The sequence below is a fragment of the Mus caroli genome, unplaced genomic scaffold, assembly GCF_978045245.1.
Source record: "Mus caroli unplaced genomic scaffold, Mus_caroli_1 scaffold_13, whole genome shotgun sequence".
NCBI lineage: Eukaryota > Metazoa > Chordata > Mammalia > Rodentia > Muridae > Mus > Mus caroli.
In genome coordinates this window covers 65383023-65409597 of record NW_028227268.1, presented here as the reverse complement: position 1 = coordinate 65409597, position 26575 = coordinate 65383023, and the positions used below count along the sequence as shown (strand labels likewise).

General features: G+C 49.7%; 1 protein-coding gene across 1 annotated transcript in view; it reads left to right on the top strand.

Moving 5' to 3' along the window:
- The window catches only part of Galnt10 (polypeptide N-acetylgalactosaminyltransferase 10), a 143429-nt gene that overhangs the window by 32237 nt on the left and 84617 nt on the right, over positions 1-26575 (top strand). The window lies entirely within an intron of this gene.

Sequence of the window (26575 nt, the reverse complement as noted above, 5' to 3'; positions counted from 1 at the left end):
ATGAGAGGAAGGCTTGAGAGAGGATTGGGGAGGATCCTGAGGTGACAGGGAGGCTTCAGGACTTACTGCTCCAGCTCTGACCTTGGAGGAGGGAGTGTTTCCTGAGCCCCAACAGTATGGCTTAATCAGGTTGTGGCCTGAAGCTCAGAAGAGCGTGTCTGCAAGCAGGGTCATGGAGGGTGGAGCCTCCTAAGGTTGCTGGGTGTGGGGTTACTAGAGGCTGTTGGGGAGCAGCAAGGAAGAACAGTATCTTCCTGTTCTCGATGAGTACTTTCCACTCCGTCTGTTGTGTTTCTTCCTGTTCTCTAAGTTTTGGAGTCACTAAGTCATTGGAGGTTTGTTCTGAATCCCCAAAGAGTTCTTTAAAACATCCTCAGGGGCACAACAAGATGGCTTAGCTGATTACCAAGCCGGACAACCTGAGTTTGATTCCCCAGAAACCCGTATGGTAGAAAGAGAGAACTGACCCCACAGTTGTTCTCTGACCTCCATCCATTTCACTCTCCACCCACGCCCATAAAACGGATAGATTAAAATGTGAGAAAACACGGTCGGAATGTTGAAGGGAGAATACTGTGCCGTGATGTCAGTCCCCTGGGCTCTCATCAGCCCTGCCGCTCTGACCTTGGCTTGGACAAATGGCGTATTCTCTCAGATCTTCTGTCCTCACCCGTACCACAGGGGTAGGCATCTCTGCTCCATCCCTCAGAGGGTGGTTATAAAGCTAAAGCGTGAACATGTGTGGCTTTGCTTTAGTGATGCTGTGTATGGGAAAAAGACCTGACCATGGGTGGGTTCTCCGCATCACAGGCTCATGGTGCTTCGGTGCCCAAATCCTCTCGGCAAGGGTTGCTGAGGTCAGCTTGGAGCAGGTGGATCTGCAGATGGGAAACCATTCCACATGCATTCTTCCAGTGCCGCAGAGACAATATTCCGAGGAAGGAAATGAATAATGAATGAGTGTTTTGTAAAGTCAAGCTGCTTCTGGAAGGATTCTGTGAACAGGAAAACAGCAAATGTGGACAGTCTTGTATTGCTCGCTCTCTGCAAGAGACTGTCACCAGCGAGGCCTGCAGCCTTCAAAAGTGTATGTGGCACCAAGGCCATGGGGGTCAAGGAAATACGTCTGTGGTTCTTCAGAGTGTCACCCCAGGGTTCCTAGAGCCCCTGCCCTCTGCCTTCAGCACAGCAAAACAGGGCTATCAGCTGCCATCCTTGTTTCTGGTGAGCACGTGGTAGACAGAACCACACAGTTGAGGTAGGCTGGAGGCAAGCCCTGAAGAATAAACAGAAGATGGTGGCGCTTAGCAGACACTGGCTAGAACCATGGGTGCTGGGATACAAGGGAGAGCAGCTTGGGAGAAGTGCTGTTGGGTAAATGTCTGTAGGATAAGATAGTCCCAGGGGCAGACCCTGGGATGAGGCCAAGGCTCCTGGGGTGGCTTGGCTGGGGTGGCCTGGTCTTGAGGACCAAGCATAAGGACCAGGAGCAGAGATGATAGAGGGTCTTGGAAAGAGGAGTTTGTGGTCCAGGGGAAAAAGTTTGGATTTGTCCTAATGTCTTTGGGAATCAGAGGCTAAGTCAGAGGTGAAGAGTTGGGTCTGGATTCTGCAGGGTTGACGGCTAGACTGCATTTGCTGGGTGGGGACATACCCAAGGGGAAGAGGAAAGCTGTCTATATAGATCAAGCTGGCCTCAAACTCAGAGATCCATTTGCCTCTGCCTTCTTCAGTGCTGAGGTTAAAGGTTTGTGTCACCATGCTGGATGTCCTGGCTAGGGTTTCTATTGCTGTGATGAAACCCAGCTGGGGAGACTCAGGGTTAGACTCAGAGACCTGTCGGCTTCGTGGATGGTGCTGTCTTCCCATTTGAAAGGGCATCTTCAGGTGGCGTAGCAGCCAGTGTCTGGCTCACCAACAAGCCTGAGTTCCTCTGCACCATGGGTGGGGCCCGAGTAGCAAGTTCTAGGATTACATGCTCTTTGCAGAAATGAGATGATTTTACCAGTCTCACCAATGTCTTACACTGATATGTCCCCTCCTTTGGGGTAGGGCCACGGGCATTTTCTTTCAGCTTCTGAGCCACAGAGCTGAATCGGGACACATCTATCAGCGTTAGCAAAACACCCTATGTGTGTGCCCTGTTTCCTTCCCCCTCGCTCATGTGCAGGGGGTTGAATGGAGGGCCTTGTGCATGTTAAGCTAATGGTGTAAATTGAGATGCCCAAACTTTCCCCTCTCTCCCTTTCACATTTTTTGTTGTTGATGATTTTTGTTTTTGAGACAGGGTCTCACTATCCTGTTGTGAAACTTGCTGTGTAGATCAGGCTGGCCTTGAACTCCGAGATCCACTTGCCCCTACCTCCTGAGTGCTAAGGTTAAAAGCTCAGACCACCATGCCGGATGTCCTGGGTAGGGTTTCTATTGTTGTGACGAAGCACCATGACCAAGGAAGCAAGTAGGAGAGGAAAGGGGTTATTTGGCTTGTGCTTCCATATCTCTGTTCATCATAGAAGAAAGCCAGGACAGGAACCCAAAACAGGCAGGAACCTGGATGCAGGAGCTGATGCAGAGGTCATGGGGTGTGTGTGTGTGTGTGTGTGTGTGTGTGTGTGTGTGTGTGTGCTGTTTACTGGCTTGTTCAGTTCACTTTCTTATAGAACCCAGAACCACCAGGCAACGGATGGTACCACACTCTCGTTCTCTTTAAGGAACCTCCCCACAGCTCCCACAAAGCTGAATCAGGCCACGGTGGCAGTTGAGTTTTTTCCTCCTCAGAGCCTGAGTGGCTGATGCTATGGTAATGACTAGGCCTTTAGCTCCAGGGCAGGAGAAAGTCCCAAGGCTGTGGGGGTTAGTGTGCAGATAGCCAGAGGACTGTTTGTTCTGTTCTTGGTGTGCAATGTGGCTGTTAGCATTTCCGCATTTACTCTGCATTGTTCTCTGCGTGTGGCCAAGGCCTTTGCTCCTTAGGAGAAATTTGTGAATTGTTGGTTCATTCTGTGTGGGAGGGAAGTGGGAAGGCATGAGGTGAAGGGGGGGATTGCTGGAACTGTCTCACAGGTAGATTCATAGGGTCTGGGTCTAGCAGGGAGTCAGTGTAGATGCATAGGACTTTCCCTGTTTAATCCTCTCTCCTCTCTCCTCTCTCTCTCTCTCTCTCTCTCTCTCTCTCTCTCTCTCTCTCTCTCTCTCTCTCTCTCTCTCTCTCTGTGTGTGTGTGTCTGGGGGTGTGGTGAGTGTGGATATGTATATATAGCTGTGTGGAGGAGGTTAGAAGACAACATTACCTTCCAGCTTGCTGGACCCAGGGCCTCTTGTTTAGCCAAAGCTGTGCCAGGCTAGCCCCCGACCCCGCCATGGGCTTCTGTGGATCCTCCTGCCTCCACCTACCATCCTACCAACAGAGCACTGACCTTGCAGACGTGAATTCCCAGGCCCATGGTTTGTATGATTTATGGAGATTCAAACTTGGGCTCTCAGGCTTGTGTGACAAGGGTTTTACCCATGGAACCATCACTCCCGATCTGGGTTTTAGAACAGGGGCCCAGTGTGTATGGAGTCCTGGCTAGACCTGGTGCTCTTCAGCTCTCCGTGTGTCGTGGACCATACACAGGTATGAGACAAGTGACTTCCCCACTCCTGGAGGTCAGGGGGAGGCTGGCAACTCCTGGGCAGGAATCCTGAGCAGAGGCCTCGGTGCCACATGGAACATATTGGATGAGACAAGCTTGAACTTTGAGAGCCTCTGAGCCCTGAGATTCTAGGGTTTGTCACCTGCCCTCCCACATTGTCACTGGAAGTAGAGGGAAAATGCCAGAGGGAAGCAGCCTTGTATAGAACTCTGTGGGAAATGGGGACAGTGTGGCAACTTGGAGACCTTGCTTTTGACAGCTGACTGGGTGCTCAAAGCTCAGTGCAGACTTGCTTCCTGTCCCGCTGCACAGAAAGAACGGAAAGAACTCAGTAACTGCAGATTGTTTGTGACCGTGTTTTAGAGTGCTTGGGTTTGACCCGTGCGTGGGTCATGGAGCCTAGCCAGGTGCTTCACCATCAGTGGGCTCAATCTGAGACCTGTTTGCCTGCCGAGCAAGGTTACAGTTTTACAGTCTGTCCCATTATCTAGCCACCAGATTACCTGCTACAGATCCAGGAAAGGGCCATAGGGGTCAAAGACCAGAGGTGGAATTGAGGTGACTCTGGATATCCTGTCATGGCTAAGCTGTTAGCTTTCAACATCACGAGCAAGGTGTTTAGTTCCTCTACAAAGGAGACATGAATGTCAGGGCTGGACCTAAATTTTTTCATCAATGAATTTTCATGAATAATTCAGTCGGGGCAGTGCTTTGCAGGGTTTCAAAGGACTCTTCATGTGCGAGATGTCATCAAATTGTCCTAACAGCTGAAAGCTGGTATTGCCTTCATTTTGCCAAAGAAGGAACCGAGTCTAAAAGGCCCAGGCGGAGCAGGGCACTGCAGATGTTCACTGTTTCATAACGGCTGTCTACAGGCGTGTCGTATGCTCATTGTGCTAATGACAGGCCCTGTAATGTGACAGTGATATAGTCCCTAGGCTTCTCCTATTCACAGTGACACCTCTACCCATCACTGGGACAGTGTCTTGTTATGTAGTCCAGAATGGTCTGAAGTTCATAATCTTTCTGCTTCTGCTTCCTGAGTGCAGAGAACTCGGGTGCTGTGCTGCTGAGCTCCGCAGTTCTGCCGCGCCCCCCCCCCCCCATCTCTCTGTCTCTTGGGTGAGTCTGCTTTGACTGAGAGAGACCAGCTAGGTTAGCCAGACCCCAGACTCTGCAGCCTGTCCCTCCAGCTGTGACTCTGGACAAGTGACTTCATCAACACTCTCGGGTGTAAAATCAGGATAATGGCAGCATCTGTTGCATGGACTAACTGCAGGAATTCCATCAGATAATCCACGTGCAGCGCTGACCCCTGAGGATTAAGTCTTGGGCCTCTTGCAAGTCAGGCAAGAGCTCTAACCCTGAGCTACAGCTACAGCTCCTGATCCTGATCTTAGCTGTCGCCATCTGCGTTCTTGAAATTATTGGTTTCATGTACTAAGTATATTCATCTTTATTTGGACTATATATATATGTGTGTGTGTGTGTATGTGTGTGTGTATGTATGTATGTATGTATATATGTATATATCCCAAACATGGATATACACTGAAAATTTTTTTAGCAGTTGTTTAATTTTTTCCATTATTATGCGTATTACGTGTCTGTGGGAGTGCACAAGCCACGGGGCCGTGTGGAGGTCAGAAGACAACTTTGTGGAGTTGATTCTCTTCTCCCACCTTTCCTTGGCATTCTCCTTTCTGTTGCTTCGATAACACATCCTGAGAAAAAGCATCCCGGGGGAGGAAGGATTTTGGCTCACAGTTCCAGCTCACAGTCTTTGCTGTGGGGGTGTCCCAGCTGCTGCGGCTTCAGGCAGCTGCCACCACATCCGCACTCATGAGCAAAGAGACATGAACGCATGCACAGCGGGCTCTCGGTAGTCTTTTGCTTTTCTTACACAGTCCAGGACCCAAACCCCAGGAACTCAGGGAATGGTGCCTGAACTACCATGTCAATTAAGGCAATCAAGAAAATCCCCTGCAGACACACCCACAGGCCAACCCGAGCTAGACAGTCCCTCATGGACTCATTTCTCATCCCCAAGTCCTTCTGGATTTAGTGGAATTGACAATTAAAACCAGTCTTCATATGCGGTTTGGGGGATAAGACTCAGGTCATAAAGCTATGTGACAAGCATCTTACATACTCAGGTGTCCCACTGACCCCTTGACTTTTATTTAAGACAAGGTCTTGCAGTGTGGTCCAGGTTGACCTCCAACCCTTGGTGATCCAGAGTGCCACTCAGCCCAGCTCCTTAAACATACCTTTAATATATCAATTTGGTCTGGAAATCCCAGTGGCCTTGGGTTTGCTTCTTAGCATCTGTAGGAAGTGTTTTCTCAGAGCTCCACCTGAATTCACAGGGAGCCCCTTGAAATCCACTGGAAAGCCTGGCTTATCGCTGCCAACCCACCAAACACCCCCAGCGAGATGGAGAGGGAGGAGGGGGGCTCTGTGTAATTTACAGCGCCACTCCTCACTGCCATTTGGCATTCCACGCGCTGCCATACCCATTAGCAGTCACTTCTGAGTATTTATGATCCTGCGGCTGGAGCACTTTGAGTCTCATAACAGAAACAGGGTCACATTTAGAAAACGTCCCCAATGCCATGCTGGAAAATGAGACACCCCACCCCCCTCCCTCTTCTCCCCAGGCTGATGGATGGGGCCAGGCAGGCAGAGTGTGGCAGCTCTCCAGGCCAAACTGTGTCCTTTTTCACACACCCAGCTGTAGGCTGGCTGTGCGGCTCAGGCCTCACCTACCAGTTCTGGGCTGCCTGCTTGGAGGAGGTGACCAGGGTGGACTAGGGTAGAAAGACACATAACTAAATACTAGATTGGCTTCCTTGGTGTGAAGATGAAGCTGGGAACTGTAATCCTCCACAGTCCTCAACTGGTTCAGTCTGGCTCCCTAGTTGACCAAGAGGGCTCAGCAGTTGAGAACATTGTTACTCTTAGAGAGTTCAACCCAGGTTCAGTTCCCAGGAGGCTCACAACCACCTGTAACTCCAGCTCTGGGGTCTCTAGTGTCCTCTTCTGATCCCTGAGGGTACTAGGCATGGGATACACACACAAACATGCAATCAAAACACTTGTGCACATAACATAATATTAAAAAGAAAGAAAAGAAAGAACTCTGAAGTCAGAGTGCAGGCTAGACCAGATACCCAACCCACCGCCACTGCTGTCTCCATTAGGGGCTTCCAGTTTCCCCTTGTTAAGCTGAGAGCCTCCTCCACCCGCTCAATTGCTAGACACCCAGCAGGTGTCTGGCAGCCAAATTATACAGGAGTGTTGATCAAGAGAAGCCATGGGCTTCAAAGGAGGAGATGAACTAGGGTTTATGTTGCCAAGTTAAATTAAAAGCTAGGATTGGCAGCATGTATGAAAGGGTGCTGTCCTCAGTGCTCTGATGCATCAGCCTGTTAGGGAGAATTTTCAGTGAACGGTCTGAGGGAGATGTGAGTTCCTGCCCCTGCCCCTGCCCCTGCCCCTGCCCCTGCCCCTGCCCCTGCCCCTGCCCCTGCCCCTGCCCCTGCCCCTGCCCCTGCCCCTGCCCCTGCCCCTGCCCCTGCCCCTGCCCCTGCCCCTGCCCCTGCCCCTGCCGTCTCTGTGAGCCTGGGACCAAGATTGGCATCTATAGATCTCCCCTCCTCTCTCCTCCCCTCCCCTTTCCTCCTCTCCACTTCTGTCACCTGCCCTGCCCACTTCTCCTTTCTCCTCTGAGTCTCATTGTAGCCCAGGCTGTCCTTGAACTCCTCCTAGACCTCCTGTCGCCAAGGCCTGCTGTGTGTCTGTTTCTCTGATGCTCACTTGCAAGGCTGTCTTTAGACTCAGAAAGCAGGGGAGCAATTGCCAATCCAGGCGCCTTGGGCCCTTAGTATCCACTTCCCTTTGCCCAGACGGACGGACAAGGGCTTTCAGAGCTTCCCACTTAATTCCCCCCAGAAGTCAGGATCTGACCTCAATCCTGGGGTGATCTAGAACTATGCACCCTGGCTGCCTGGGACACAGATGACACCCTCCTCCCTCACACTGTTTTATCCTTCTGTGCCTTACACGAATCCTCCTAATGCCCACCATTTCCTTCAACCATAAAAGTATAAATGTTAAAAAAAGCGAGAGAAAATAAAAGAGGTTGGCTTATTTCCTCTTCGTTCTTACCCAGAGACTCCTGGATGTTATTATTTTTTAAAAACCCTCCCATCACACTTTCAGCCTTGAAAGCATTTTTAGTCATTAATTAGTAATCCATATTAATATGCAGATTGAATTAATCTGGTTCCGGCAAAAGTTTGTCTGGAGGAAACGAAGCTGGTGTGTTAGATCCCTCCACCTGCGTCTCCATCTCCCGTCTCCCCTCTCCCCTCTCCCCTCTCTCCTCTCCCGTCTCCCCTCTCCCCTCTCCCCTCTCCCCTCTCCCCTCTCTCCTCTCCCGTTTCCCCTCTCCTCCCCGCACCTCTCCCTGATCATGAGCAGGATTATGGCTGATTAGGCAGGGCTGGTGGGACTTAAGAGTGTGTGCCTCCCCAGGGACACCCACGGGGAGGACATGTCCCGCTCTGACTGAGGGCTCTGCTGCACGGACGCCATTGGGGGAATGGCGTGGGGGTCATTAGCTTTTAGAGCTGAAATTGGCTTCATAAGTACTCAGCTACAGGAAGCGGTTTCTGCTTCCGTTTTTTGTTTTTTGTTTTTTTTGTTTTTTGTTTTTTTAATTTATTTCAGCTGAATTCCTCCTTGGCTCTGTTATTGTGTGAGGAGGTTGGGGTTTTTTGTTTTTTGTTTTTTGAAAAAAAAAAGTGTGTTCTCTATAATATGACTACTGATTGCTCTCTTACTGTGTGTGCACCAGGCACCCAGTGAGCTGTGGGTTTGATGTACCCACACCTCTGGAGAAGAGCTGTTATTTCTTCCTGGTGCAAATGAGGAAGTTGTTGCTCAATGGAGGGAAATCTGAAGGCTGGCAAAGGGCAGAGCTGGTGTATTTGTGAACCCTTGGTTGTTTGGTTTGGTTTTGGTGTTTTTCAGGAAGGCCTTTCACTGTGTAGACCAGGCTAGCCCAGAACTCAAGATGATCCTCCTGCCTCAGCTTTCCCCCGTGCTGGGATTACAGACTTATACTACCATGACCCGCTGGGGTGTGGACTCAAAACCCTTCGGTCTGTGCTTTTCTTTAGTTGACCATTTGAAGCCTTTCCAGCCTGGCTGCTGTGTTTCTGTGTCCTTCCACGGTCCTCCTCTGTAGGCTTCAGGTGGGCAAAAGTCCTCGAACTGTCCCCCTGCTGGGTGACACCATCTTTTCCTCGTCTTGCAGGGAGAGACGTTAGGAGCTTGATACTGTAACTGAAAGGAGTTGGCCTGCCTGACCTGGGCATGGCCCAGAGTCACCGCCCTGGGTAGGAAGCTCCTGTGGCCTCTGCTTAGGGGCCTTGGTGGGGTAGTAGGTCTGAGTGCCCTGAGCCCGGAGCTTAAGCCTCTCACATTCTCTAGGGAAGAAGCCCTGGGTTCTGGGCAGCCCGTGGATTGGCAGCTTCTGTCTCTAACCTTAGCTGTGTTTTAGTAAAGCAGTTTCTAAAAGCCAAGCTTTGTGCTCAGAGGGTGGCATCCATGACTCTTGGTCCTCGCTGATAAGATTGTTGATGAGCCTGTAGACCAGCTGAGAAAAGCCTGACGTTCACAGAGGGCTGGGCTGTTTTAAGTAGAGCCACTTTAGGACATGGAGAGTCTGTCCAAATCCAGAGGCTCTCATTCCAGTTCCCTTGTGGTATCGTGCTCCGTGTGTGTGTGTGTGTGTGTGTGTGTGTGTGTGTGTGTGTGTGTGTGTGTGTGAGAGAGAGAGACAGAGAGAGACAGAGAGAGACAGAGAGAGACAGAGAGAGACAGAGAGACAGAGACAGAGAGAGACAGAGAGAGACAGAGAGAGAGAACAAGCTTATGCTTACAATAGACCAGGTGCAGTACAAAGCCAATGAGGGACACACGCCTTTCCCTCATGGGTATGCAGTCTGGTAAACTGGTAGATACAAGAGAACCCTCAGACATGGCTAACAGACACTACCAGGACCATCCCTAGTGCCAGGTGGCCTTACACAAGTCTCTTCTCTTAGCCCCATGTCCCCACCTACAAAGTTAGATAAGTAAAAATGGCTCTCCCGGGGTCTTGATAAGGACCCGAAGAGGGGAAATGTGAGTTGGATGGTGCATCCCGTAAGCACGCAGTACAAGGACAGGTGAGCGACAGCCTAATCACAGATGTGTATCTCAGAAAGGGCCAGCCTGACAACCCCATAGGCTTCTGTCACTCTTATGTGATAGACAGTGCGGACTTCAGATGTTAAGGATAATGGGCCCTTTCTGTTGGTTCCGGGACACTAGTGGGGAAAGTAAGGACCTCTCTCAAAAGGTGTGTGCTCAAGACTTAAGGGATAATGTGTTGGCAAAAAACAGCCATTCTGTCCTGTGAGCGGGGATGAGATGGGCATGAGTCCATTTCTTGGATAAGGAAGGCAACTCAAGGGCAGGTATGTCCCGTGCTAGGCCAGGGTGTTCCTGTCCTCTGCAACCCCACAGGGGATCTATGCTTGAGGCCCTCTTGGCCACTTCCTGGTTTCCAGACCTAGGCAGGGGATAACAGAGCCTCACATGTCCCCATCTGTAGCCTGAGGGATATACCAGTCTGTCAGGGCTGTGGAAATAGAGTCAGGTAGTACTCAGGATACATAATGCAGGAGTGCTCAGCCAACATGGGAGGTGATCAGCCCTGCCCAGCGTTGGGCTGTAGAGAAGAGGACATCCTTTGGCCAGGTCAGTGTGGCTTCTCTGGGAGGCCTCACCCCAGCTCGTTCCGAAGCATATGGGTTTGAGGTTCAGCAATTCCTAGGGAGCCTGGCCTGACAGCCCCTGAAATGTGCCGAGACCGATTGAAGACAGAGGGGGGAACATGAGAGGGTGACATCAGAGGGCATGAGGTTAGAGCTTCTTGTTTGCTTTTCCAACAGCAGTAAAATTTCACTGTAGGAAGTTGGCAGAGTGCAAGTGAGTGTAAACACCAGAGCATGCTCGGTGACCGTGACAGTTGGCAGATGACCACAGCCTTTTATATCTCTCCTTAGCCAGCAGATAAAGAGGGCAAGAGGGTGAAGCCCTCGGGGTCTCGGGCATGCGGTCTGTAATGTAAGGTTGAGAGCAAAGGGAGATGGTGCTCTTTCCACTTCTCTAGTGCCATGGGAGAGGGTGCTCATCTGTCCAGTGGGCTCATTCAACCTCTGTGGTTAGCTCTGTCCCTCAGGAACCACACCCACTCCTTTCTGTTTGTCCCACTTTCCTGTGGGCTTGTTAAACTCCTGCTTCCTGCCCCTACCCCAGGGTGAGCTCCAGTCGATTGGGCGCGCAGTCTGGAACTTGCATCTCTAACCTAGTTTCTGGTGCCGGTACTGTGTCCTGTTCTGACTTACCCTGGAGTACATGGGCTCTAGGCCAGTGGGCAGGGTGTGTCACCAGTCCTAATACCACAGGCTTCAGAGCTGCAGGCATGCAATGGAAGCTGCATTTTGAACAGCCAAGAGAGTAGACTCCAGCCTGTCCCTCAATCCCGTCCCCAATTCCTGATCCCGCTAACAGCTGTCCCTATGTGGTCTTCAGGATACTTGTCAGTGAGGGCCTGACCTTCCATTTATGGTCAGGCCAAGGAGCCTGTCTCAAGCAGTTGATAGACTGCAGACCCCGTGGCAGGCATGCGCGTACACACACACACACACACACACACACACACACACACACACACACATCCCTAAGTCAGAATCCTCAAGGAGGTGAGGCCAGACACCTTCCCTCTTTGCTTGCAGAGGCCACTGAAACCTCTTGCTCCCCTGCAGGTCACCCTTTGTCTTTCTTGATCACATGTGCATGCGTGCACACACACACACACACACACGTGTAAGTAGCAATGCTTTGCTAGGACTCCAAGCATAGGATTCCCTGAAGAGATGCCAGGGAGACAAATGGAGATTCTGTGGCATGAATCTCGGCCACCTGGTGGTCTCTGTGGGCTACTGTTAAATTGCATTTTCTTTTCATTTTTCTCTCCCTTCCCTGGGACCGGCTCCCCTTAGAGCCTGACACCAGCTAGATAAGTGTGATTAAGCACGGAAGCTGTGGGGACACCCAAGTTCATCTGTAGGACCGGGAGACGGTTGGGGTCACCCTCGAGTCATGTCTCTTCTGGACTTGAGGGTGTTTAGATGTCGGTTTACTTCCTGGAGTATCACTTCTAAGTGCTTGGCGGACCTTGAGATTATCTCCCCCAGAAACCCCATGCATAATTTTGGCTGCTTGTAGCTGTAATTAATGGGAGGCACAGCTCATTCAAATGATAAGGAGATTTATGACTTCGCATAAGAACCCGACTGAAGGGTTGACTGTGGGATGAATTAATTCAGCAGCTCAGCCAGGATCATCAGACAGTCATGACAGTCATTCTCCTGTCTTCGTTGGCTCCACCATGCTGGGCCTGTTCCCCACTGGGTACATTTCTTCATTGTGCCAGGATGAGGATGGCAGCGTCAGGACTCCTGTAGACGCAGAGTCCTGCAGGATGATGGATAAATGCATCAAGTCAGAGTTTTGTTAGGGAGGAGGGAGGCGGGACCCCTGGGGTGAGGATCCTAGTGGCAGGCAGTCCATGTTCAGACACACTGACCTTTTTCCTTCGACATTTTGTCCTGACAGAAATGAGGCTTGCACGGAGAACCTTCAGCCAACACTTCTTAGATTTATTTCCTTCTGGTCTCTGCGTGTGACCTCTGGGTGTCAGAGCACTATTCTCAGAGTGAGTCACGCCCCATTACTACCCACTTGCCTTGCCTGAGCTGTGACCTGTGTCTGGAATAGCCCCATGCCACGACGACGTTCTCAGCATAAGACAGGCCAAGCCACAAGGAATAAACAGCCTTTCTCTTCTCCCTTGAGTCCCTGTCTATTCTAAAACAGACTTTTTACTGAAAAAGAAAGAGCAGGAAGGAGCTGGAGACATGGCTCAGTGGTTAAGAGCACTGTCTGCTCTTCCAGAGGTTCTGAGTTCAATTCCCAGCAACCACACAGTGGCTCACAACTGTCTGTAATGGGATCTGATGCCCTCTTCTGGTGTGTCTGAAGGTAGCGACAGTGTACTCACATATAAAATAAATCTTAAGAAAGGAAGGAAGAAGCAGGGAGTGGTGGCACACACCTTTAGTCCCAGCAGTCGGGAGGCAGAGGCAGGCGGATTTCTGAGTTCGAGGCCAGCCTGGTCTACAAAGTGAGTTCCAGGACAGCCAGGGCTATACAGAGAAACCCTGTCGAGAAAAACCAAAAAAAAAAAAAAAAGAAGAAGAAGAAAGGAAGGAAGGAAGAAAGAAAGAAAGAGGGAAAGAAGGAAAGAAAGAGCGAGCGAGAGAGAAAAGAAAGGAAGGAAGGAAGAAAGAAAGAAAGAAAGAAAGAAAGAAAGAAAGAAAGAAAGAAAGAAAGAAAGAAAAAATCAAGCAAGCAACATGCAAGCAGGGAAACAAAACTATGGGAGGAGATAAGCTGTTCTAAAGGTATTTAAGGCATCACTGTCCTCCCAGTGAAGACAAGAAACATGGCAGCTCCCCAGGTGCCCAAGCTCTGTGCCATCAGCTTCCTCCATCCTACAATAACAAATTTACCTTCTCGCCAGTCACTTCTTTTCACTTAGAAAACAGGTTTACTACTCAGATGCACACCCTGGTGGGATTTTGGTCCTGCATGCTTTTAAGCCTGTGTCTCCTCTGCCTTTCCCCCTCAGAGGTGCTCACGCCCTCACCTTTCACGATATCGATGTCTTGTGATTTGCCCTGACAAGATGGCCTTTGCTTGCTGCACGCCTATGGCACAGGTTCCAGGGTTCCCGGCTTTTCCCTATTTCCTGCCAAGCAGTAGCTGGTGCAAAAGACCTTGCCCAACTGCCAAGTGGTTCTGGTGGCAAGAGCCCCATGTTCTTCCTCACAAGGCACACCATGCCTCCTGTGTCCTTTCTGTCTATCTGTGGGGCTCTCCAGTCTTGGTGACACTCTCTGCAGTCTCTGACAGTGTTGTTGGTCTCTGCCATGTCATGATACCCGTGTTCAGCTTTTTCTGCCTCCGGCTGGGAATCAGCCATGTCTCTGAAAAGCTGCTTGGCTTCTTTCAATGGAATATGGGATTTTAAGACCATAAGCTAGGTCCCAGGGATGCTTTCTGCCCCTGTGTATGCTCTTGACTTTTAGGGGGAACCTCTTGGGAGGGAGGGATTATAAATACAGTTGTATTCATGTGTGAAGATATACTGTCTCAGGAGACCTGATGTACATGTTTAATTGAAACCAAAGACTATTACTACTTTTCTTTTCTTTCTTCCCTCCGTCTCTCCTTCCTTCCTTCCTTCCTTCCTTCCTTCCTTCCTTCCTTCCTTCCTTCCTTCCTTCCTTCCTTCCTTCCTTCCTTCCTTCCTTCCTTCCTTCCGTGTTCTGTGCATCTTTTCAGCACATGGAGAATGCTAGTTACCCTGTCTTATCCTGGACAGCAGTCCTGTCGGTATCAGGATGGCAGTGCCAGCATTACCCCAGCAGGCTGGAAAGCGCTGGAAACTCTTTGCACCTGCTGTCCCCCTTCAGGTGTTTATAGGTATCGCTCCCTCTCAGCTCTCACCTTGCCTTAGTGCTATTTGCTTAGTCCGGGGGTAGCTGTGTTTCTGCCATCTGTATTCTGTATACCGATGACATCTCTGCAGTTGGCCTCGCTCGCTAAGGCTCTTTCTGGTAGACTCTCTGATGGGCTCCGGGGAGGAGCATGCCTTACATTCTTTAGTGTTGATAGTAGTTGTGTCCTTGAATGCCAGTGTTGCTGGACATAAACTTCCAGCCCCCCATTTTCTTTTCCCAGAATGTATTAATCGTGTGAGCCCACTTTCTTCTGGAGTAGCGCTTCTGTGTGTGTGGGGGGGAGGGGGATTGGGCTGAGGCTGGAGGTCACACAGGCTGTAGTCCTCACCCGGCCTGTGGCTCTCTCCCTGCCTGCTTCTGTTGTCTGTGCCAGGACTCTGCCCTCAGGACAGAGCCACCGGTCCCCATCACTTCCTGCTTCTTCCTATGACAACCCTCCGCATGCTTCTCCAATAGTGTTTGGGCTTATGGGGAGCCTTGGTGGCTCAGCAATCGTTGTGCAGTGTGGTCATCTTGCGGGTCTTCCTGAAATCCAGACAAACTGGAAACCCCACTCTTTGTCGCTCCCTTGCCTGTTTGATTCATTGTGTGTGTGATGGGAACTCTGAGGGGAGCTATGCATGTGCCCCCAACATGAGAGAGTGAAAACTGAGAACTTAGGTGACTTTTTAAAAAAATCTTACTGGGAGGTTTTCCAGTACGAACTCTGGAGATGACAACTACATTGTGTCCCAACACGAAAAGCTTGACCGCCCTGCCACTGGGTCTTACATACATGTTAGACACGGTGGCACTCTTTCACACCCCTCTTCTTCCCGCACTGTCCCTGCCTCTCCTTTCCCTTCCCGTTCTCTCTCCTGGCTTTGACTCACACACTGTTACCATTTGTGCATCTCAGTGACTTAGAATCCACCGTTCTGAGGCTGTCACCGAGGAAGCCAAGCGTCTCCGTCGTCCAGTGGCTTTGCTTCAGCGTCAGACAGGGTAGCAGGACAGACACTGGCATCAGGCAGGGGAGCAGGAAGGACCCTGGCAGTGGCTGCCCAGCCTGCACACCTCTGCCTCCCTTCTAGGCCTCCTTCAGGCAGGTGGCCCAGTGAGGCTGCCGCCTGTGAGGGGGAAGGGCTGGCTGGGCTGTGGATGAGACAGACAGCCTCCAGCATCGGTGTGCAGCTGTCACACACAACTTTAGGTGCCCATTGCTGGCCCTGCCATCTGTGCCGTCTGTTCAGGGAAAGTGGACATTTGGGTCTTCTGAGAACTTTGTGTGTTTCCAGGCATTAGTTCCATGTGGGCCCTGTGACCAAAGATGCTGTTATTCACTTGCAAATGGAGACCTCTCAGCTGCTGAAGCCAAAACATGGAAAAGACCCAGGGCAGTGCTGCCTTGAGGTTCAAGGATTCTCAAGGCTTCTGTGACCTCTACTGGGTATCATTTGCTTCTTCTAAGAAGGCCCTTCTTCTCCTTCAAGGCAGCAAGAAGCTTCCAGCAGCTCTGGACTTGGTATCTCCAGCTCAGCTTCCTCAGCACAAAGAGCTGCCCTCCTGCTGCATGTGGCCAAAGTCACAGGCCACCTCGGCACCTTCTTCCTGTCCTGCAGATTACTTACACACCTCCTCTCGTGATGGGGGTGGGGAGCTTGCAATGGCATCGGATGAGGAAGCTCAGGTTCAAACAGCCAGAGAAAGTTCTCGTTCTCCAAAATCAGGTTACAGGCCCTAGAAAAGGGGCAGATGAAGGCTGGGTCTACAGCCACCTACTTTTGAATTTAAAGCATCAGATATCTTAGTATTCAGTAAGCACCACAGAATCGCAGAAGCATCTGTTTCAAGGATCCCAGGTTGTTGCCACGGAAATAGGGCTGCCACATTAAGAACTGTAGAGGTAGCTCAGTTGGTAGAGCGCTTGTCTAGCATGCACTAGGCCCCGAGTTCGATCCCCTGCATTGTGCAAGCAGCCGTGGGACTCAAGGAGGTAGAGGCAGAAGGATCTGAAGTTCAAGATCACCCTGCATAGAGAGTTCTGAAGCCAGCCTAGACTAAAAAACAAAAACAGAAAACATTCAGAATATAAAAAAGCAGGTTATCTTTGGTAAACAGTTTAGGTGTCCTCTCAAGATGAAAGGCCATTTGGAAGTTTAGCAAACTCAATGCTTTTTTGTGATGGAGAGGGTAAAGGCAGCTTTCCTGCCCATGTGCGACTAACGGGTGTGCACGTTAGCCTCCTGGGGTCTTCACACAGCATCCTAGAAGAACAGAGCTGTTCTTGCCTGCCGTCCTTAGGGAGCAACGGCTTCTGCATGAGCGCGCTTTATCGACTTGTTGGCACCTCCCGAGTTTGACTCTGTTTTTATAAAAAACCTTCCCTTAGAACCCTTCTTCACACTAACGACATGCTGATACGATGAACACAGACAGAGGCTTTCCACTGCCCTCGCATCTGACTTCTGCATGTGTGTGTGTGTGTCTGTGTGTGTGCCTGTGTGTGTGTGTCTGTGTGTGTCTGTGTGTGTGTGTCTATGTGTGTGTCTGTGTGTGTCTGTGTGTCTATGTGTGTCTTTGTGTGTGTGTTATGTAAGACTCTAGGGGAGTTTTATAGATGAAACCTGGAAGACACAGAGCTTCACACTATAGCTCAGGCTGCCTTGGAACTCATTCTGTAGCCCAGGCTGGCCTCAAACTTATGGCAACCCATCTGCCGCGGCCTCCCCAGTGGTGGGATTACAGGCATGATTCCCTACGACTAGCTCACCACTAGCTAAGCCTTCATGCCAGGGAATGTTCGGACTTTGCCAGGAGAAGCCAGAGACTAAGTAGGTCTTCAAAATGAATCCGTTTTGATTCTGCCACATGAGTCAGTCAAGTTTTCTCATGACTTGTCCACTGTAGACTCGCACTGGGACATTAGTTTTCTGGACTTTGACCAGCAGATAGATAGGATGCCAACACAACGGCTCACCGTCCCAGCCCATGGCCCTTGTCACTTAAGAGGAAGCAGCTTCCCTTTGCCTTCGTGGCACTAAAGCGGTGGTCTACCTGCCCCTTCCTGTCAAGAGTCTATCTCTTGCCGCTCTGGCGTTTCCCAGCAGAAGCAGGAATTATGGTCGGCTCTTCATGACCATTCAGAACTTGCTCTGATCCTGAAATGGAGTCGTTGGTCAGGTCAACCCTAGCAAAAGTACAGTTGTTTTTCTCAAAAATACTGACTCGTTAGATGTTACTGTATTGTGGAAACTTTTAAACCTATAATTATAGATTTATGCCCCTCCCAAAGAAAAAATAATCCAAAAGTGAACTCTGTGCTCTGGAATGCTGCTTGCAGACCATAGCTCTGGTTTGTGGCTTTGGTTTTCGATGGTTGTGATTTTTACCCAAGTTAAAAAGCCTCATGCACTCAGAATATCCTGCAGGATGGTTTTCTTTCAAACTGAAATGGGCCAAGTCAGACTTAACATAAACATACGAAGTATACTTTTTTTTTTTTGGTTTTTTCGAGCCAGGGTTTCTCTGTGTAGCTCTGGCTGTCCTGGAACTCACTCTGTAGACCAGGCTGGCCTCGAACTCAGAAATCCGCCTGCCTCTGCCTCCCAAGTGCTGGGATTAAAGGCATGTGCCACCACCGCCCAGCCGGAGTATACTTCTTAACCCTCAGCAAGCATTTATTTAGCACTTTCTGTATATAGTCCCTGTGTTGTCTATGGGACATGAAGTTCATGTGGCATAATTGCTGCCCATCTGTCCTGCATCTTTCCCCCTTACCACAGAGAGGGTTTGTATCAGGACCCAAGGCACAACTGTAGAGAGGGAAAACAGAGGAAAATGTGCCCTTTGGGAGCAATGTATTTGAGGGTCTTTAGGGAGTTCAGGGAAGGCACAGGGGTTACTTTGGGCTAGCTGGCCTTATGCTATGGCTTCAGGCAGATATTCCCCCCTCTGAGTTCCCCTCTGAGTCTGAAGTTTCCCTTTCTGAGACACTAAGTGGCAAGTTCCAGAAATCAACAATACATTGACTTTACCTAACTTTATTATAGATAATTGTATCATTTTATAATTCACTGCTCTTATTAATCTTTACACTGCCTAGTTCCTAAATTAAATTTTCACCCCAGGTTCATACGTACAGAATAAAGCACTCATAGAAAGGGTTAGCATCATCTGCCATTTTGGATGTTCATAGGGTAGGCGTGTGTGTCTCAGAACATGTTTCCTAAGGATGAGGAGACTACATTCACTTCAGGAGAGAGAGGGGGGAGGGGAGAGAGAGGAGAGGGGAAGGGAATGGTAATAGAGTTCTAACCGCCTTCTCCCCTAATTCCCACCCTTTGCTGGCTTTGATTCCGGTCCTATGTTTGAACAGCTCCAAATCCTTGCCCTTCATGGCTGAGGTGTTTTCTCTCTGTAATTACATTATTATTCCAGACACCGTCGGAATGCTTGTCACAGAGGAAGGAGGATTAGGTCGGGCGGGTGGCGGGCTGAAGCTAGCGCAGCCACGCAGCTGCCCTGAGCCTGGCAAGGGAGATTGTGCCTCTGGAAGCCAGGCTCCTGGCTGAGCCGGCTCCATTTAATTAGTCTCTCCTCTCTTCCTCTTTCGAGAGACAGTGGCAGAATCCAGGACGCACCCCCTTAACAACTGCAGATGCTTCTAAAGACATTTCGTCATCGCTCATTTCAAGCAAATCAGAAAATTGTCAAAACCACTCTAGTCTCAGGAAATGACTTTGAAAAGCGTCTGTCTCTCAGGGGAGCGAAGTGGCAAAAGGGATCTCTTCCAAGTCTTCAACACGGAGCCGCTGCCGGCTGTGCGCTCTGGTGCTGTACAGTTTAATGCTGTTTTAAAGTGAATTCTCTTTAGTTTCTTCATGAGACTCAGTGTGACCTCCCCAGATCTGTAAATTTCTATGCTGATCACAACCGAGAGTCAATGTGTTATGGTTTAATTAATTGGTAATAGATCGTAGGCAATGTCAGGCGAAAGAGAAGGAGTGAATGTTGCTTGGTGAAGCAGCCTCCGCAGAAAGCACAGACCAGGCATGTGCCTCCTGTTGGAATGAGTTATGGGTGGTCCAGCTAACTACATAGGAGTGTGAGGTTTAGGGGGTTGAGGGCTGGGGGAATTCATTATTAAATAGCTGTGTCCTGCCAGCCAGGGAGAATCCCTCATGTTGTTCCTGCAGTCTTACCGGACACCATGGAAACTCTCCCACGCCCACTTTGTTGTCTGCTAGGAAAAGGAAGAAAGACAAAGGCTTCTGAGCTAAAGAGCAGCCCAAGTCATAGATGGAGAATCAGGATCCCAGGAAGGAGGAAGGGGCTAGCCCTTTGCTGCAGCCCAACGGCACTGTTGGCTTGGAACCTAGCTCAGAATGAAAGTCTTCCTGGGAACTGGATGCATGCATGGGAAGGAGGCCGTGCTCCCTGCCCTTCCCCACTAGAGAATCCCAGGTAGAGTCTCCTTCCTGCTTCCCTAGGCATGTGTCTTCCTCTGCCTAGGTTGGCTAGAGAGAGCGGGAGGCTTCAAAGCCACACCCTCTGTGAGTAACCTTCCCCACCAAGGCAAATAACTAGCTCAGGGTAGGGTCCTCGCCGGGACTCCTTGCTTTCTGCAGCATCCTTGTGCGTAGGCTCCGTCAAGTTTCTAGTCTCGCTGAAAATGTAAAAGGAATCCCTACTCACCCAGCCCTCTGTGGAGCCCCTGGTCTAGAGCCCCTTCTGGAGCCTATGGTTTAGAGCCCCTGGCCTTGCAGCTATCTGGCATTGACTGGATACAGTGTAATTATGTTCAGGAATTAATTCATTAACCAAACTCAGGAGCCTTTATCCATTAAGTGGGAATTGCTCAGCCCTTTGGGGACAAGAGAGGCAGCAGAGGCAGAACAACAATGTTCCCCAAGTAAGAAGCTACTGGCTACAGTGCTGGCGGTAGCAGCAGCTCTGCCTTCTTGCCCTGTTTCCTTGAACAAGGAAGTCTGAGGTCTCAGCAGCAGCATTAGCGAAGGCATCCTGTGCAGACTACATCTCTTCTTTGGGGATACCAAGAGCCTGGTCAAGCCAGGTCTAGGTTCCTGCTAACCAGTTCTGTCCTCTGGCTTAAGTGCGTGAGTTCTTGCTGCTGTAGATGCTGTAGCTCATTACCATGTTGGAAGTGGAGATTTTAGTTCTCCAGGATACTCCCTGATTCCAGTTAACCCCAACCAACACTTAAGGCATCAGAAGCAAGCAGACATCACCGAGGTCACTTAGAGACCAAACTCTGATTTCCATGTCCCTTCAGCTTCCTGCTTCCTCGGTCTGGCCTGCTGTTCTTCCCTTGGCTTTCTCCTAAAATAAGGCTTGTGATGGTTTTCCCGGTGGCCAAGAACCTTCAGGATCATTTTCTCAGCGCAAATCCCTGGAGGTTGCAACCCCAGAACTTCCATGTTGTTGGCATGATAGGCTAGAGAAAGGTGTTCTGTGGGTCCAGCCAGAACCGGAGCGAACCCCTCCCCCATCCTGTGCACTAGGTCCCACCCTTCTTCCTTCCATGTTATATCACAGATGACAGTTAGATGGTGTTTGAGCTAGTTACAGAAACCAAAGTGGAGCACTGTGCTGAACCCTATGATGGACCCTGCTCTGAAGGGAAATGGCTATCAACACAGAGTGGAGACGGATGATCACAAGTGTTAGTGAGGAAGTGGAGAAGCTGGGCCCTGGAGACATCCACAGCTCTTTGAAAAGGTTCTCTGTGGAGTTGTCACGTGACCCAGAATTTCTACTCCTAGGAATAGACCCAAGAGAATCAGAAACCCAGAGCCACACCAGACCTCAGCACAGTGCGTTATCACCTTAGTGAGTGGCTGTGTATAGAACAGTGTGCCCATGATGTAGTCTGTTGTTCAGCTGTGAAAGGATGGAGGATTGACCCTTCTGGGGAGACATTGTGCTGGTTGGTTTTATCACCTTGACATAAACTTAGACATAATCTGGGAAGAAGAAAAGTCAGTTGAGGATTTATCTCCATCATATTGGCTTTGGTCATGTCAGTGGGGAATTTTCTTGATTAATGATTGATGTGAGAGAGTCAGCCCATTTTGGGCAGTACCATCCCTGGGAAGATATCTGGTCCTGAGCAGTATTAGAAAGCATACTGAGAAAGCCATGACTGGTAAGCAAGTCAGTAAGTGGCATTCCTCTACGGCCCCTGCTTTAGTTCCTGCCTCCAGGTTCCTGCCTTGACTTCCTATCCCGACTTCCCATGATAATGGACTACAAACCCTTTCCTCCCAGAGTTGTTTTGATCGTGGTGTTTAGCCCAGCAATAGAAAACAAGGTAGCACAGATTTGGACAAATCTGTTCACCCCAGATAAGGTGCTGACCACAGACAAAAGAAGAGGAGTGACCTAGCACGTGCATGTGTGTGTGTGTGTGTGTGTGTGTGTATGCACGCGCATTCTTAGTTATTTACAGGAACACAAATGTCTTAAAGGAGGTTGCATCACTGAAAAGCCCACCCCAGCATGGATGATGCCTTGAAGAGCTCTCTACACACTTGTAGGCAGCTCCACTGAAGAACTCCCACCCCTAGGGAGGGTTTGGTATTTACACAGTCTTGGTGAGGGACCTTTGATATTCCTAAGCTTCTGAACTTCGTGAGCCTTCTGAGTTTCCTTGGCTTCCTGAATCTTGCAAGCCTCTTCCTCCCACTGAGAGGGAATGTTTCTGTCAGGATGAAACTGCTGTACAGCAGAAGGCCCCAGGGAGCATGCTGGTTCCTGGTGTCTCCCCACTTTGTGAAGAAGCCAGAGTATACAGTACCACATACGTGACAAGCCCGGAGCAGGTGAACCCCATGTAGGTGGACAGTAGGTTGGTGGCGTCTGAGCCTGGTGTGGGAGAAATGGGATGGGGCTATGTTTGGGTGATGTATTAATTACTCTTGTGTTGCTGTGATCAAAAACACTTGATGGGGCCGGAGAGATGGCTCAGTGGTTGGGAGCATTGGCTGCTCTTCCAGAGGACCTGGGTTCAATTCCCAGTACCCACATAGGAGCTCACAATTGTCTGTAACTCCAGTTCCAGGGGATCTGACACCCTCACACATTTATACATTCAGGCAAAATATCAATGCACATAAAACAAAAATAAGTAAATTAAAAAACAAAAACAAAAAACAAAAACACTTTGATCAAGGCAGCTTACAGATGGAAGCGTTTACTTGGACTTATAGCACCAGAGGTTTAGAGAGTCCATCGTGGAGCCGAACATGATGGTGGTACACACCTGTAATTCCAGCACTCGGGAGGTGGAGGCAGAGGCAAGCAGATCTCTTTGAGTTAGAAGCCAGCCTGGTTTACACAGTGAGTTCCAGGCAAGCCATCGTGGCGGCAAGCAGCAGGCATGGTGGGAACAGAAACTCCTGTCTTCAGACACAAGCATGAAGCAGAGAGGGCAAGTTGGAAACAGATCAGGGCTTTCATCTCAAAGCCCTCGCCTGGTGACATACTTCTTCCAGCAAAGCTGCACCACATAAACTTCCCCAAGTAGCACCATCAGCTGGGGACCAAGTGTTCAAATGCTGGAGACTATGGGGTGGGGTGAGGTACCTTCATTCGGTCAATACAGGCGATTTTCCAAAAATGCCAAAGACGATTGACTTATACAGCACGTACATATATCCCTTGGAAGTCCAGGATCTGCTGGGCAGTGGGGGCGCACACCTTTAATCCCAGCACTTGGGAGGCAGAGGCAGGCAGATTTCTGAATTCGAGGCCAGCCTGGTCTACAGAGTGAGTTCCAGGACAGCAGACAGCATCTTCCAGCATCTTCTATCTTCCAGCATCTTTTTACAGTGCCCTCACATGGTGAAGGTGTTAGGGGTCTCTTTTGAGAATGCTAATTCAGGCTCTCAGGACTTCAGTCACTTCTCAGTTCCCATCACCTTTGGGTTGGTGCCGTCACTCGAACTCATAGACCTTCAGCCACAGTGCTGCAGAATCTCCTTAGTGGAAGATGAAACCCATCCTGAATTAAATCGTAGATAGTGGCGGTGTGTGTACAGCCACGTCAGAGTAAGAGCTGTTGGATTCTGCTCTTCCAGAGGGTTTGTCTTGGGTCCTGTGAATTATATGCTTATTAAGAAAATAGAGGCTGGGGAGATGGGTCCGTCTTAAAGCATGACAATGGGAACCTGGATCCCCAGGATTCAGGGAAGTAAAAGGCGGGTGAGTCAGTTGACCTATAGTGCCAGACTCTGGGCAGGAATAGGACTAGCCATGTCAGTGAACTCTGGCTTGTTAAGGGACTGGGCCTGCAAGAACAATCCAGGATAATTCCTGAAGTCAACCTCCGTGTCCCACACATCCACTTGCACACCCACACATGCACACAGACACGTCATACACGTATAGATGAAAATGGAAAAGAAATAAAACATTGGGTAATTTGGGGACCAGCAGGGAAGTGTTTGGATGCAGCACACATACCTAGGACACCAGTTTTGTGGCAGGGCAGGGGAATGTGACCATGTAAGGAAATGATCTTTGGCTGGGGAGGAGTGTGCTAAAGCACCCAGTTGGCCAAATGTCTTGATGTCGTCTCATGAGTCAGCAGAAATGGTTTAAATAGGCAAAGAGTGGTCATGGTGGGACACCAGTGGTTGTTGATGTTGCCTTTCTGTTGACATTATTGGAGATGATAGGCTAACGCGTTCTATTTTCACAAGGCATGAAGTTGGAATTTTTAGAATGCCGAGGGACCGAAAAAGTCAGAGGGCTCTTGGCTGTCACCCATCTTTAGTCCCTGTCTAAGACAAGGATAAATGGACCCTTGTTCCTGCTTTCCCCAGTGCAGTGAATTCTGTCTCAGAGCAAGGCAGGCCCCCCTCCTCCACGCAGCTGTTCCTAGGGAAAGTCTGAAACTCACAGCCCAGTCTTTTAGGCCCCTGTGCCAACCATCAGAGGGGACTTTTCGTCTGACCTCCAATGGGCAGCTGGTGGCACACCCAGTCCCCTTCTCTGGCCTCACTCTAGACAAAGTCCAGCAGACTTTCCTGTTGCAGGAAAACCCAGAGCAGTCAGCAGGTGCAGTTTCTGGGGAGCAAGGTTTCTCCCTAAGTTTCTGACCCTTATGTGTCTCTCTCCTCCTTGCTGTGTTTGTACTTGTGAAATGGGTCTCTAGTTTTGTGTCCATGCACCCTAAATATGAAAGAAAGAGAATTCCACAAGTTGCCAAGCAATCTACATGCATGAAGAATCTGGCCAGATGTCTCCTAGAATGAATGGGAGAATTAATCACTCGAATGTCGGACCTGGGGCCTAGGGGTGTGGCTAGATAAATAGAGTACTTGCCCAGGAGGCACAAGGCCCTGGGTTCAGTCATCCCCCTGCCCCATGCAAAAACTTTAATAGTGGAAAACAGGAAGCAAATTAAATTCCCAGCGCAAGGGGCACAAGATGCATCCGTGTGTTAAGGTGCAACACACCCTGACAAGACTTCCAAAGTATATTTAATAAGAGCGCTTCCCTTGACATCTGATAGGTGAAGAGAGATGCCTCTGGACCTCTAGGTAAGGTCTTCCGGTTTCAGACACGTGCACGGAGACAAGATGATGCAGAAGAACATGAAGCCATTCTCAGTGGCGACATTAGACGGTGAGCGGAGTTCTGGGAGCTCGCCTCAATTCCATTGTCTTGTTACTTTGAGTTAATTGTAAATTCCATATGCAATTATAGGGAGTGAGAATTACAGGGAAGTCCTCTGTGCCTTCCTCTCTCTTTCCTGAAGGGGGTTTTATTTTTCCCTTTGTGCTTCTCCCTTGCCACATGATTGACAGTTGAGGAAAATAAAGTTGAGGGTTATCACTGTAAACACATATGCCTGAGTGCTTCCTCACGCACGAGTGTGCACACCACACACACACACACACACACACACACATTCACCCTTCCTTCCTTCCTCCCTCCCTCCCTCCCTTCCTTCCTTCCATGGAAGCTGGCCTTTTGTTCATCTGTAGACCTCTGCCTCCTGGCCCACTGTGCGTATCAGAACCTTATACTAATCGTGAGTTGCTGAGCCCCGTACCTGGCCTAGGCTTTCGTGGAGAGAGTTCCTGTTGGTCCATAAGGCGCACCTTCTGAGAGCATCAGATTTCCTCGTACCATTTAGACACGAGAGGAAAGAGACACATGCTTGATCCCATAGTGTGAAATTGAAATGTCCGAAGTGCAAAGTGGGCCTGAACTCAGCAGTAAAGCAGTAGCCTCCGTGCCCACCTTGTCTTGAAAGCGTGGAGCGTGTTCCTGCTCTGGGCCGTCTCTCTTGGGACAGCAGCAGGGTACTTAAGGAATTCAGGTAGACGACTCATTTCTTTTCTTGACCTCATCCAGTGTGGGGGAAGAAGTCAAAACACACAGCACTATGTGAAGTGGGACAGCTAGAGTCTCTTTAATTTTTATTTTGCTTATTTTGTCCGTTTATTTTACTTGGCACAGGGGAGAGCCTGTTGTAGGCCAGGCTGGTCTTGAACCCACTAGGTAGCAGGGGATGAACTTGAACTCCTGACCCTTCAGCCTCGGCCTGGGGTCACATCCAAGCTTCACCCTGCCTAGCATCTCTACTGTTATCAGAATCTTAGACTCTCTGTGTGTCTTAGGACTTGTGGCTTACAGCGAATTGCTTCCACCCTCATCCTAAAATCAGGCTCGTGGATTGGGTTCTTGGTCCTGATTTTGGTTTCTGTATGAGCCTGGCCGGTTGTCTTGTGTCTTGGTTCCTCTTCCCTTGCTAGCTGACTAAGGTGTCTTGGCAGATCATTGCTTCAGAAATGGACAGGTGGGCGACTTCTGCTTCTTTCCCCTGAAGATTATCTTGTTTCCCCTAAAGATTGTCAAAAGCGATTTTTATAGGTAGACTGTTCTTTTACAAGAGATGTGTTTACAAAGCATGAAATTAACATTTTTGCACAGAGTCGAGGGATTCCTGATAACACGGTGACTTGGGTGTCAGGTTTGTCACGTCAGTGGTTATTAGCAAGGTCAGTGTTTCATGCGGTGATGATACAGACCCTGTCACCAAAGCCCTGAGCCAGACACAAACTCTGGGCTTCTGTAACTTGGGCTAGGGAGGCTTACCACACAGTGTCCACGCACTTGACCTCTTACAAGAGTCCTTTCTTGGAGCCAGTGTCAAGTAAGGATGATTTACGTCATTTGAGGGGAGACGGTAGCACAGGCTAGATCAACAGTTGCACATTT